The sequence below is a fragment of the Aptenodytes patagonicus genome, chromosome 1 (assembly GCF_965638725.1).
Source record: "Aptenodytes patagonicus chromosome 1, bAptPat1.pri.cur, whole genome shotgun sequence".
NCBI classification, from domain to species: domain Eukaryota; kingdom Metazoa; phylum Chordata; class Aves; order Sphenisciformes; family Spheniscidae; genus Aptenodytes; species Aptenodytes patagonicus.
Genome location: NC_134949.1, coordinates 25697658 through 25708450, shown reverse-complemented (window position 1 = coordinate 25708450; position 10793 = coordinate 25697658). Strand labels below are relative to the sequence as shown.

At 40.9% G+C, this 10793-nt stretch overlaps 1 long non-coding RNA gene across 1 annotated transcript in view; it reads right to left on the bottom strand.

Moving 5' to 3' along the window:
• Window positions 1-3358, bottom strand: part of LOC143156521 (uncharacterized) — a 17540-nt gene extending 14182 nt beyond the window's left edge. The window contains exon 1 of the long non-coding RNA XR_012994642.1: window positions 2874-3358. This is a non-coding gene — a long non-coding RNA (uncharacterized LOC143156521). The remainder of the gene's footprint in view (window positions 1-2873) is intronic.
• Window positions 3359-10793: the final 7435 nt, after the last annotated feature.

The following is a 10793-nucleotide window of genomic DNA, read 5'->3' as shown; positions in this document are numbered from 1 at the left end:
AAACTTTGTTCCTAGAAGGCCACTTTAGGCATTCAGGCTGGGGACTACATAGCAAATGACAGAAAACCTCCACCACCACCCCCAGCAACATGATGGCCATTAACAAACCACTACAGAAAGTCACCTATGGGTGGGAGTGTGTCCCTGGGGTCCATCTGAGAGCCAGCTGTTGGGTGGTTTGGTGAGGTGAGGCTGCCGTGAGCTCTGATGACCCTGGACCCCATGTGTCCAGGCACAATCTTCAGTCTCCAAACAGCTGGAAGAGACTCCAGCCTTGGTGATCGCTCAGTCCCCTGGGGAATCAGCACAGTCTCACAGGCAGCCCCTCTGAGATCCGTGTGCAACAGACCTGTGGGCCACAGATAACTACAGTTTGGCATTACCAGGGCTTCTCTAAAAATTACTTTCAATATACCACTTCTGTCACGTTTACTTCCCCAGAATGGTTTCTGTTGCCAAATGTCAAACAAAAATCAAAGCCCCAATGTTTTCTTTTGTCAAAAATGGCTTCTTTTGGTGCAGAACTTGGCCATTTATTGCTCTCCCACTGGGTAAGTTACTAGGTGGTTTAGGCTATGACATTGAGAAGTTCAAGCCCTAATAAAACATTTTAAATTTGTTTCTTCTTCTTGCAAACCAGATTATACATTATAGTTGGCATAATACTCCTGTTGCTACTATAGTGTCAGAAGCTTTATGTTGGCATCAAAAGTATGTACATCTTTTCCTCACAGAGACCTATCCAAGAAGAGTATGCGCATCATTGCCAGGGAACCAGAGCTTTTATTTAGCCAGCTGTAAATCCTGTAGAACACAAATCAAAAGTCAATAAAGGAAATTGGCAAGTCAAGTCATCAACAGCAACTTTATGAAGGTAAAGTTGTTTCTACAACCTCTTCAACATTGAGACTGTGGACGGGTTTCTGTGATGGATGTAATGGTATGATCAACGTACCATTAGACAAGTTATCTCCGGGAAAGGGCTTATCAACATCAGCTACTTCCCATGTGTACATAGTTAGTCTGCAGTCCTTTCTTCCACACTTACCTCACATTCCAACAGTGGGTAAAAATGAGCACGTCGCTTATTTACCAGGGAACAGTGATGCACTGCTCTCCCCTGCCCAGCAGGAGCTTGCTTGGTTGTGTATATCCAACCGTTGACCCCTACCCTCAGCTTTGAAACTTAGAAAAAAAAGAAGTTAAATGAGCTTAAAATGGTTACCTTTTGGCAAAAATTGCATATTCTTACAAAATTTTATGTCATCTGGACAACAGATCTCTAAACTGCCCATTCTAAAACTAGTGAGATCATTACAGCATAGACATTTTCCAGAGCTTTCACCACTCTGTAACAAAAATCCAAGATTGGCAGAGACAGGGATTGCAGTTCATATAGTGCACAGAATCAAAGAGCAAATACGTAGACTCATTTTAAGAAGTTATTAACATTTTAATTAGTAACACGATTGTGGCTGTGAAGTGCGGGTGTAGTAATAATACTCCTGTGATAATGATGAGAAGCAAAGGAGTCTGGCAGGGAGCGAATTTTCTTTTCCCATAGATTTCCTAGATGCCACTAAGATTTTCTTCAAGTTTATTCCTCTTTCATTTTCAGCATGAGTTTTCATGTACAATTTTACTGTGGATGCTTCAGTATTTTTCGTGCAGTATTTATCATTCATGGACATAAAGTTTGGCTATAAAATTGTGGTTTTGTTTGCTTAATTGTAAGTATAACATTTATTAGGAAGGAAAACATAGCTTTTTAATATCCAACTATTGAAAGAGCTACAAAACATGTCTTCCTTTATACTTGTTTTGTTATATCTGTAGCAACAGAACTAAACCTAGCATTTTGGGCTTGTGCATGGAAATTGAATTAGCAACAGAATGTAATGTGAATAAGTTTATCACAGTCACATTTCCATAACAGCATTACAACCACTTTACTTGCACTTGCTGTGTAATTAAATTCATGATTCAGCTTGCTTTGTTAAATTACTTTCATGTCTACATATGCAAAGGCCCGATTCTTTTTCTTTTCTTTTTTTTTAATTCTGGAGCAGAGTTAAGATGGAGCCAGTTAAATCAATGCTTGCTTATGAAGCACTACACTAATTCTTTGTTCCTTGTGGGTTTTTTTTTAACTCTAACTTGCTTGGTTTGTAATAAATACACTGCTCTATTCCAATACTTTAGCTTCACTACAGTGTTTTTTTTATTTTTTATTTAATGTACCACATTATTTCCTATACTTATTCAGATAAGGTAATGCAGTATCTACTGGTAGAGTAATGCAGCCCCTTTATGTTCCAATGTATGTTTCTCCAATTAATGCTGCTCACTTGTTGTAGTCTATCTACCTAGGTACTATAAGATTTAGTCCCCTTTAAATATCCCTCAACAATTTGCCTTACTTGGTTTCTCTGTATTCAACCTCATCCCAGTCTTATTGCAAACACATCTCTTTGACACCAAACTCTGGAGATTTCAATTCATTTGTAACTCCAAACCACATACAGTTATTATTCAGTCATTTATCTCTCAAAATACAGAATATTCTAATTGATTCTGAAGTTACCCACTCTGCAATCCGTCATAGCTGCTAAAATAGACTTTTTCCATAATATATGCTATTGTTTTTCTTTTGCTCCTCCCATCAAATACAGCTTTGCAGGTTTTGCATTTATAGCTTGAGAACTAAGAAGAAGGTAATTTGTGCATGACATTATTTGATTTAGACACTGTCCTTGATAACTCTTTATGTCATGCCAGGAATCAGAAAATAATTGATCACTAGACCCATACCAGAGGTGTTCTTGTCTCCTTACTCTGTGTGACATGAGAATGATTAGCAAAATAAGACTTACCGATGACTACCCCACTCCAGCTGCATAGCCTCAGCATAACGACCGGTAAGTGAAGAGACATCAAACAGACATGGAAATTTGCATCCATAGGAGAAACTTCACAGTGGCTCTGGCTATTATTGTCAAATCAACTTGCAAAGCACAGGGCTGGGTTATCAGGCAAGTGTTACCCCATGAACAGCGAGGTATCCAAGGCAGGGCTACAAAAACAGCTCTTGAGGGCTGCGGTCCTCAGTTGCTCTTGCGGAGTGGGACAATCAAGAAGTGTTATATTAAGAAGGAAAGAAGATATGGGCAAAAATTCCCAGGTGAAGGCAGAGGCAGAAGTAATAAGTGAGAGAACGAAGGTGTTTTACTGCAGGAAAGAAAAACAAAGCAGGTGGGAGAAAGATCAAAGATCCACCTGTGTTGCTGTGTGATGGCAGCTCACACAGAGGAACAACGTGAAGCTCTTTCCCACTCACAAATCCTCTCTGCAATATGGACGGATACTGCAATATGACGGATGATATAACATTTGGATACAGAGTGTATTCCCATCCCCTTTTTAATGCAGAGACTATGAACCCAATTTAGGCATGTAATTCAGGCATAGACGCACTTCCGCTTTGGGTGCCTGCCACCAGTAGGAGGGAGCAGAAGAGGAACGCCTGAAAGCAGAAGGGTGCTGTCCCTTTACACAGAGAACACTGGCTTCGCTTGCCTTCTGCAAACTGCACCGCCCTTTGCACAGTGCCGCTTCAAGGGAGTTATCCAGGACACCACAGGGCTGGGGGGCTGGACACCCTTCAACACAGCTTGAATGAAAGCAAATCCTCCTCAGATAAAGAAGACCTGGATTCAGGGTTTCCTATTCCCAAGAATGAGCACTAACTGGCAGCGTATGATGCAAAGAGGACATGACTGCTGGTTGCAGTTCAGGATGGGAAATAGTTGCCTGTCTCCTCAGCACGAGTGTCCGTGAGTGTCGAGAAGGTTTTTTCAAGCCTTCCTTCAATGACATGCCTAGGAAGACCAGGGCCTAAGGGGTTAGGTAGGTAGCTAGGCTGGAAAGATGCTACCCTGTTTCATCTGTCTTTCACAAAAAGGTTTTATTTGTATTTATCACAAGATACAATTCTGCCAACTTAACTGTCATTGAATAAGCACCTTGATCTGTGAGCAAATCCATCAAAACCAGTCAGCTCTTCTCACATCTGAGATTCAATTCAATATAATTTTGAGTAACAGAGTCATGGCCTTCAAGAAAATACGATGCACTGTGTTACCCCCCCACACTTCCATAAAAACCACTTATCATAGACTTTCTGTCATTGAATCTTCCTCTTTTCAAGGTTCAATTATTCTTTAAAATGTGTCTTAAAAGAACTCTGCTGTTTTCAAAATTTGTAGTTGCCATCAGAGCACTTTATATCCTCGAATGAAAGGTCAGGACAGATTCTAAATTGGTATCAATTGGCAAAAACCCATGAGCTTCCATGGAGCTGAGTCTATTTACATCAAATGCCTTCTTGGCCTTTTGAGAACAAGATTTTATTGTTGTTATTATTATTATCATTTTAAAGGCTACCAAGGCAGCAACATTTACGCAATTCGTTTCCTGAAACTTGAGTTTGTAAAAAGAAAGCAAAACAAAAACCCCCTACTTTCTCTGTATTCATTTTCTAATTAAATCCACATGGAGAAAATTGCCACTCTAAAAATAATTGGGTATATATTCTTGTTCTTGCAAGCATGAAAAATTTTTCGGCAAACATGATTGCATGAAATGTCCCTTATAATAGGCTCAGTGGCTCTCACAACTAATTGTGACATTATATCATAGGAAAAAGTCCATAATGCTCCTCCACCACTGAACCAAAGAAACAAGAGTATTAATATATGCGCAACAGTTATCCTCAAGCTAAACCCCTGCTTCTTGCTCAGAGCCTGAAGCTGCTGCTATGCTCCTGTTGAAGGGAACAGCATTCAGAGCAGAGTCACGACAGCCACATTATGTCTAGAACTATTTTACAGGATCAGGAGCACGTATGCTGTCCCTTGACTCCCACATACAGAGACTTTGGGATTTACCCCCACCCTGTAGCATCGTGGTGTGCAGTAAAATGCCATTTACCCTGTCCTGGTGACCCTGCATGTGGATCGAGGAGGCCCTCACAGCTACGGCAGGGTTCCACCTGCCGACAAACAAGTGTCTCGCTCTCGGTCTGACTTCCCGTAGCCGCTCCTGCTCAAAAGCAGCACAAATTAACATGGGTCTGCAATAGCAGGCACTCAGTTTTAGACAGACTAACAGTTTCCAGGCAACGCAGTGACCCTTTTTGTTCAGAGGTACCGTTTTGTTAACTGTAATTGTATATACTATCTCTGCTTTAATGAGAGACACCTAGTAAATTATACAGGGAAGCATTTCACCGAGGGGAACACAGGCACCCTGAGAAACTCCAGCTGTTACTCAGCAATATTTATTATTCATATGCCATCCGGTGTGAGGCACTTCACATTGCAACAAAGCAGAAAGCAAAGATGCTATCAGTTGACATCTTACAGCTCTGGATATAAAAGTTTAACTGTTGGATCCTATGGTCTTCAGGCAGGTTGCTCTTGGCTTAATAGGGTTTTTGCTGCCTAGTGAGTAGTCTACAGTAGGTGACCAAATGAGCCCAAGAAATATAGTATAGTATAATAATGGGCTTCATTTTTCTAATGGAGAGCATTAAAGCTACACAGTATCTTCTCCTTTCTTCTAGAAAAGAGCATAAGGATATGACAGGTCAAGAACAGTGTTGCTTGCCACAGCCTTTGGTATAGCAGACATTTCAGGCTGGCAGGCAAAAACACGTGCCCATGTACCTGATCCAGCTGTGTTGTTAACTGAGGGTCTTTGCAGAAGAAATGGGAGGTCATTACAGCTCATAGCTATTCACATACATGCAACAAACATAGAGAGGGAACATAACATAAAAAGTAGGAGAATGAGGGAAAAAACTAGTTAAATTCCCCTTCCTTTCATTCTCTGGCTGACTTCTGCTCCAGGTGCTGTGGTACTAGAGAAAAACTCCAAAGCCCAGACAGAGACAGATAAACCAACCTGCCTACCCACAGCACCCTGACATCACAGGCTTCAAACAGGAGCAAATGCAGTGATAGACTGCAAAAGATGAGCCCAGATGACCTACAGCGCGGATGTTTGGGGGACACCATGCTGAGTGAACATTCCCAGCCACACTGAACACATCATCTCTGTTATTTTTCTAAGATATGTTTTGTTGAAAACTGTATTTTCTGGAGATGGCACATTTGGGGACATCTTTTTGCCCACTGATCAGAGCTTTTCATACCAGGTAAGGATAGGTGGAAAGAGAAAAATTTCCCATATACTGCAGAGAATGAGTGATGATTGAGAACAAAAGAATTGGCATCACTTTAATTAAGCCTTCAGGTCTGTGGAATCAAAACACTAGATTCATGATTAATAGCCAAAACACATAACATTCTCTTCAGAGAACAAAGTGATGTACTACTTAATAACGCCATGGATACTAGGAGAGTGGGCAGAGCTGTGGTGAGTAAGGGAGAATTACAGTGCCATATGGCAGCAGAGCCCACACAGAAAGAGCAGCTGCAAATCCACAACAGCAGCAGCAGCTGCTGGAAGGGACTGAGGGACAGGGAACCCCAAAAAAGCAGCTTCTGGAAGGGACTGAGGGACAGGGAACCCCTAAAAAACCCTGGAATAAAAACATATGATGGTGTGGGAAGTGCCCATGCAACTGTAATTCTTCCTAGAGTTCTGAACATGGATTAATCACTATTGCTACACACTGCAGTGGAGCAGTGCAGGGCCATAGGTGTATTTTCCTGGTTATTACTCTTTTGACCCCCAAGAGCCTCTCAACTGACTCTCCCATATCTGTGTCCCCAGCCCCTACATCCTTCCCAGGATGACTCCTGTGCTCTTATGAAGGGAAAATAATCTTGAAGAACCAGTTCGGTACCTAATCTGGAAGTTCCCTATATATAGGTCTGCAGTGAGAAGGTGTTTTAGATGTGGCACACAACCAACAGTAGGGCAAAGGAGCCATGAGTCAGTTCTCAGCCTCCACTCTTCAATCCCTCCTGGCTGCGCCTACTTGTGGTGAGGGAGAAAGGGAGATACACGCAGATTAGCGTTAAAGAATAACCCTTTACCAGAGGCTGCTCCACCCAAATAAATGTTGCAGTAGCTTCTGTTACAAGCATTCAAAAACCTATAACATTTCTAACACCACAGAAGGAAAAAAACAGAAGGAAACGCTGCGCTAATTAAAATACAACAGGAGGTGTATTTGTAAAATATAAATTATTCTTTAAAATGTGTCTTAAAAGAACTCTGCTGTTTTCAAAATTTGTAGTTGCCATCAGAGCACTTTATATCCTCGAATGAAAGGTCAGGACAGATTCTAAATCGGTATCAATTGGCAAAAACCCATGAGCTTCCATGGAGCTGAGGTGTATTTGTAAAATACAAATACAAAAGGAGGCTAGGAGTATTTCGGCTACGATTTCCTGTTTGAATGTGCACATACCTTTTAGAAAAGCAGCCAACCTTAAACAAAATTCCCGGCAATGGCGAATCCATCAAAACCCTGAATAAGTTTTTCCTCTGCTTAATTATCCTCACCATAATATGCTAATCAATGGTAAATAATTGCTTTTTAATGGCAACCACTCTGTGCAGCCTTTAATTATCCACAAGTTTTCTGTAAATCATCACCATCTCCAACCAAGCAGTAACATACCCACTAATAGCTCTGAAGCTTCATAAAAATCTTTGGTGATTTGACTGTCTCATCCAAGAAGCTCAGTCTTGTCCCTCCAGAGTCAGGTACTCAGAGCAGATTGAATATTTGGAGAAGATCAGACTATAAAAGGGAAAAAAGGCAAGTTTCACCCATATTTACCAGGCAGAGTTTGGCTTTCACTTAGCTGTTTTTCTCTTTTGCTTAACACATTTCATTTGTGATGAAAAAATGTATGTCCTCATTTCATTTTGTAAGGAGTACATATGGGAAAAAGCTTCCATGTGGCAGCAGTGATCTTAACAGATGCTCCCCTTTGGGCAAACATGGGCTTTTAATGGAAAAAGTGCTGAGCGAGGTGCCAGGTACCTTATCTTGATGGAGTAAATTCATTTTGAAATGAAAGTTTAGTTAATCTATCTCCAGTGTTCCTTATTTATGATGTTAGCTGTTAGCTGTTATCCTGCATCAGAAGCAATGTTTAACTTAAAGATATTCACATCAGATATAAAAACAGGGAATTGGAACTTAAATCAGTTAATGAGCACAGTTCGTTAAATTGCCAACCTAAGCCATGAAAAGGGAGATTATAACTGCAGCTTTTTCTTCATCTGTCACTCATTTCTCTTAAGGGAAACGATTGTTGTTTTTTACACGGAGTCATCAGTCAGACTCATGGGTGCCTGATGAACTGTGATAAAATGAATGTAGGAAACAGAGAGAGTCAAGTCATTCATTACTTTCTCTTGTACACCACTTGTAGACAAGGTGCCAGCTGCAGGAAAATCTCTCTCTGCCCCACACTTGAGTTGCAATAGGCCCATTATTCAGTGCCAGGCTACGGTTTCCTAACTTTTCCGGCATCAGCTTAATAGTAGCGTCAGCTGGGCATCATGCCATGTATATCAGCTATGCCTCATTTACCCTCCTGCTCCCAATTAGCTCGATCATGATGATAAAACCAGGAGAAAGACCTTTGGATAGAAGGCACATATTTATTTGGCCAACAGTCTAGCAAAAGGAAGGAAGGATGGGGAACTCATAAAAGGGAGGAAGGATGGATTGTGATCTTGGCTGTTCTGCAAATGCCCTGCATGACTGCCACTTCTCTCAGTCTCCTCTTCTCCTTCCCCCCCCAACTGGGATAATTCTTTGCTTTGCTCATGGGAGTCTTGTGAGCCACTCAGATGCCACAGTGACAAGACACAGAAATGACTATAAATAAAGGAGTCCAAGAACTTTAAATAGCAGGATTGAACACTCAAGTTCACAGATCTACAGTTACTTGCTGATGTCTGTTCATCAAAAATCTTTGTTGAATTTCATGTCATCATATTTTGTTTGCTGTGGCTGTTAGGTTGTGAAGCAATCATCTCAGCTGTAATCCAAAAAGCTGAATGTGGTTATTTTGGGCAGAGGAGAGAAACCTTCTGCTTTAAGACCTTTGTGCAAGAGTTACAAGCCACAGCAATATAGCTGTGAGAGAGAAAGCTCTTTTATTTATCCAGCAAGTAGTGTTTGCACTAGCACGCAGGAGCATTACTCTTTACAGAGACCCCTAGATTTGAGATAAAAGCAGGGCTTACTATATGCTGGACAGGAAAGGGCAATTTGCAACTCCCTGCTATTGATTTTGTGACATTATCTGGCAGCGTAAGGACAGATCACTTAAATGCAGAGATCCTGTATCTCCCTGTGAACTGTGCTAGGAGAAATGTTGTTCTCAGTTCCAAGGCAGACAAATTGAGGAAGAGATGACAAATACCTCTCCAACAGCTACAAAGAAAACCTTCACCTGGAAAAACTCCAGAGTTTCACTTTCCTTCATTTTGGCCTTTCGGCCCATTTCCTGTAACCTGTTGCCCATCCTCTAAAAAATCCTTTTGCCTACATGATTCACGATCTTCTGAAGAGATGTTCTTTTTGAAGATAATGGAATCAAATTAATGTTGTGTGAAGTCCTCCAGGAAATCTGTACCCAGTCTGGTCGTGATGGACAGTCTGGGAGTGCCAGCACCCAACACAGGGCATATTGCAGCCTCAGAGCATGGAGACACAGCAAGAGCCAAGCCATAGGTCCCATCTAGACCGAATGTCTGTCCGTTCCAGGTCAGAAAGGCGGTGAAAGTCAGCTGCATATCCCATCTGATCAGGCCAGGTTCCTGTCCCTTCCCACCATCATTAAAATGGTCAAGTTGGGACCTGAAATGAGTCTTGTTTCCTCATCTGGCCTCCAGGCATTTGTCATAGTTTGTCATTTTGGCTGTGACCCTCCATTCATCAGAATGAGTGACAGTGGAAGTGAAAGAGAAAAAGCGAGAGATCAAGATGTGATGCCATTTTTATGCCATCTGGTAGTAAGTATGGGGATGCATATGGGCAAAACACTATTTAGAAGGCTTCTTAAAATGTTTATCTACAAAGATCTGCTAGTTCACTAGTGCAATCTTTCATAGAAAGAATAATTCTCAGAATGACTATATCCTTTAAAACTCATAATAGTATTTACACCTACATTATTTAAAAGTAATGTCCATGTTCCACCTAAACAGGCTTTCTGTGGGAAGCACTGAATAGAGTGTAAATCGCTTACAATACCTACGTATTTGTACATGACTTTCTTTCTCCTGATTCAAAGACTCTGAATTTGTTGTGCAAGGAGACATCCTACTATTTGACTTCACTGAAAAGTTTCAGTTATTCTTTAGAGACCAAATGCGAATCAATATCAAGTCTGTAGGAATTAATTTCATCTGCATTGTAATAAACATTTCTGCCTCTGTTCACTTTCATGTTTCTTTGCAAATTGGAAGACTAACACATTTTTTTTTTCTAGCAATCATAATTCCAATCGTGTTCAAAATTAACCCCAAGTTTCTTTGACAGCCTTAGGTTCTTATCCAGAAGACCGATTTTCATCCTTGGAGTGTGCTTAAAAACACTTACCAAATCTCATTCTAGGATTTATGTGATCCCATCCCTCTTTAAAGTAACTGTCCAAAAGGTGTGTACTGTAATGCCTTGAACATGTTGCTAACTTTGCTCACACAAATTAATAGCATTCACTCTCATGTTTGTAGAATTGGGCACTGAGTTTTCACATGATCTGAGTAAGTATATAACCTCCAGCAAACCATTA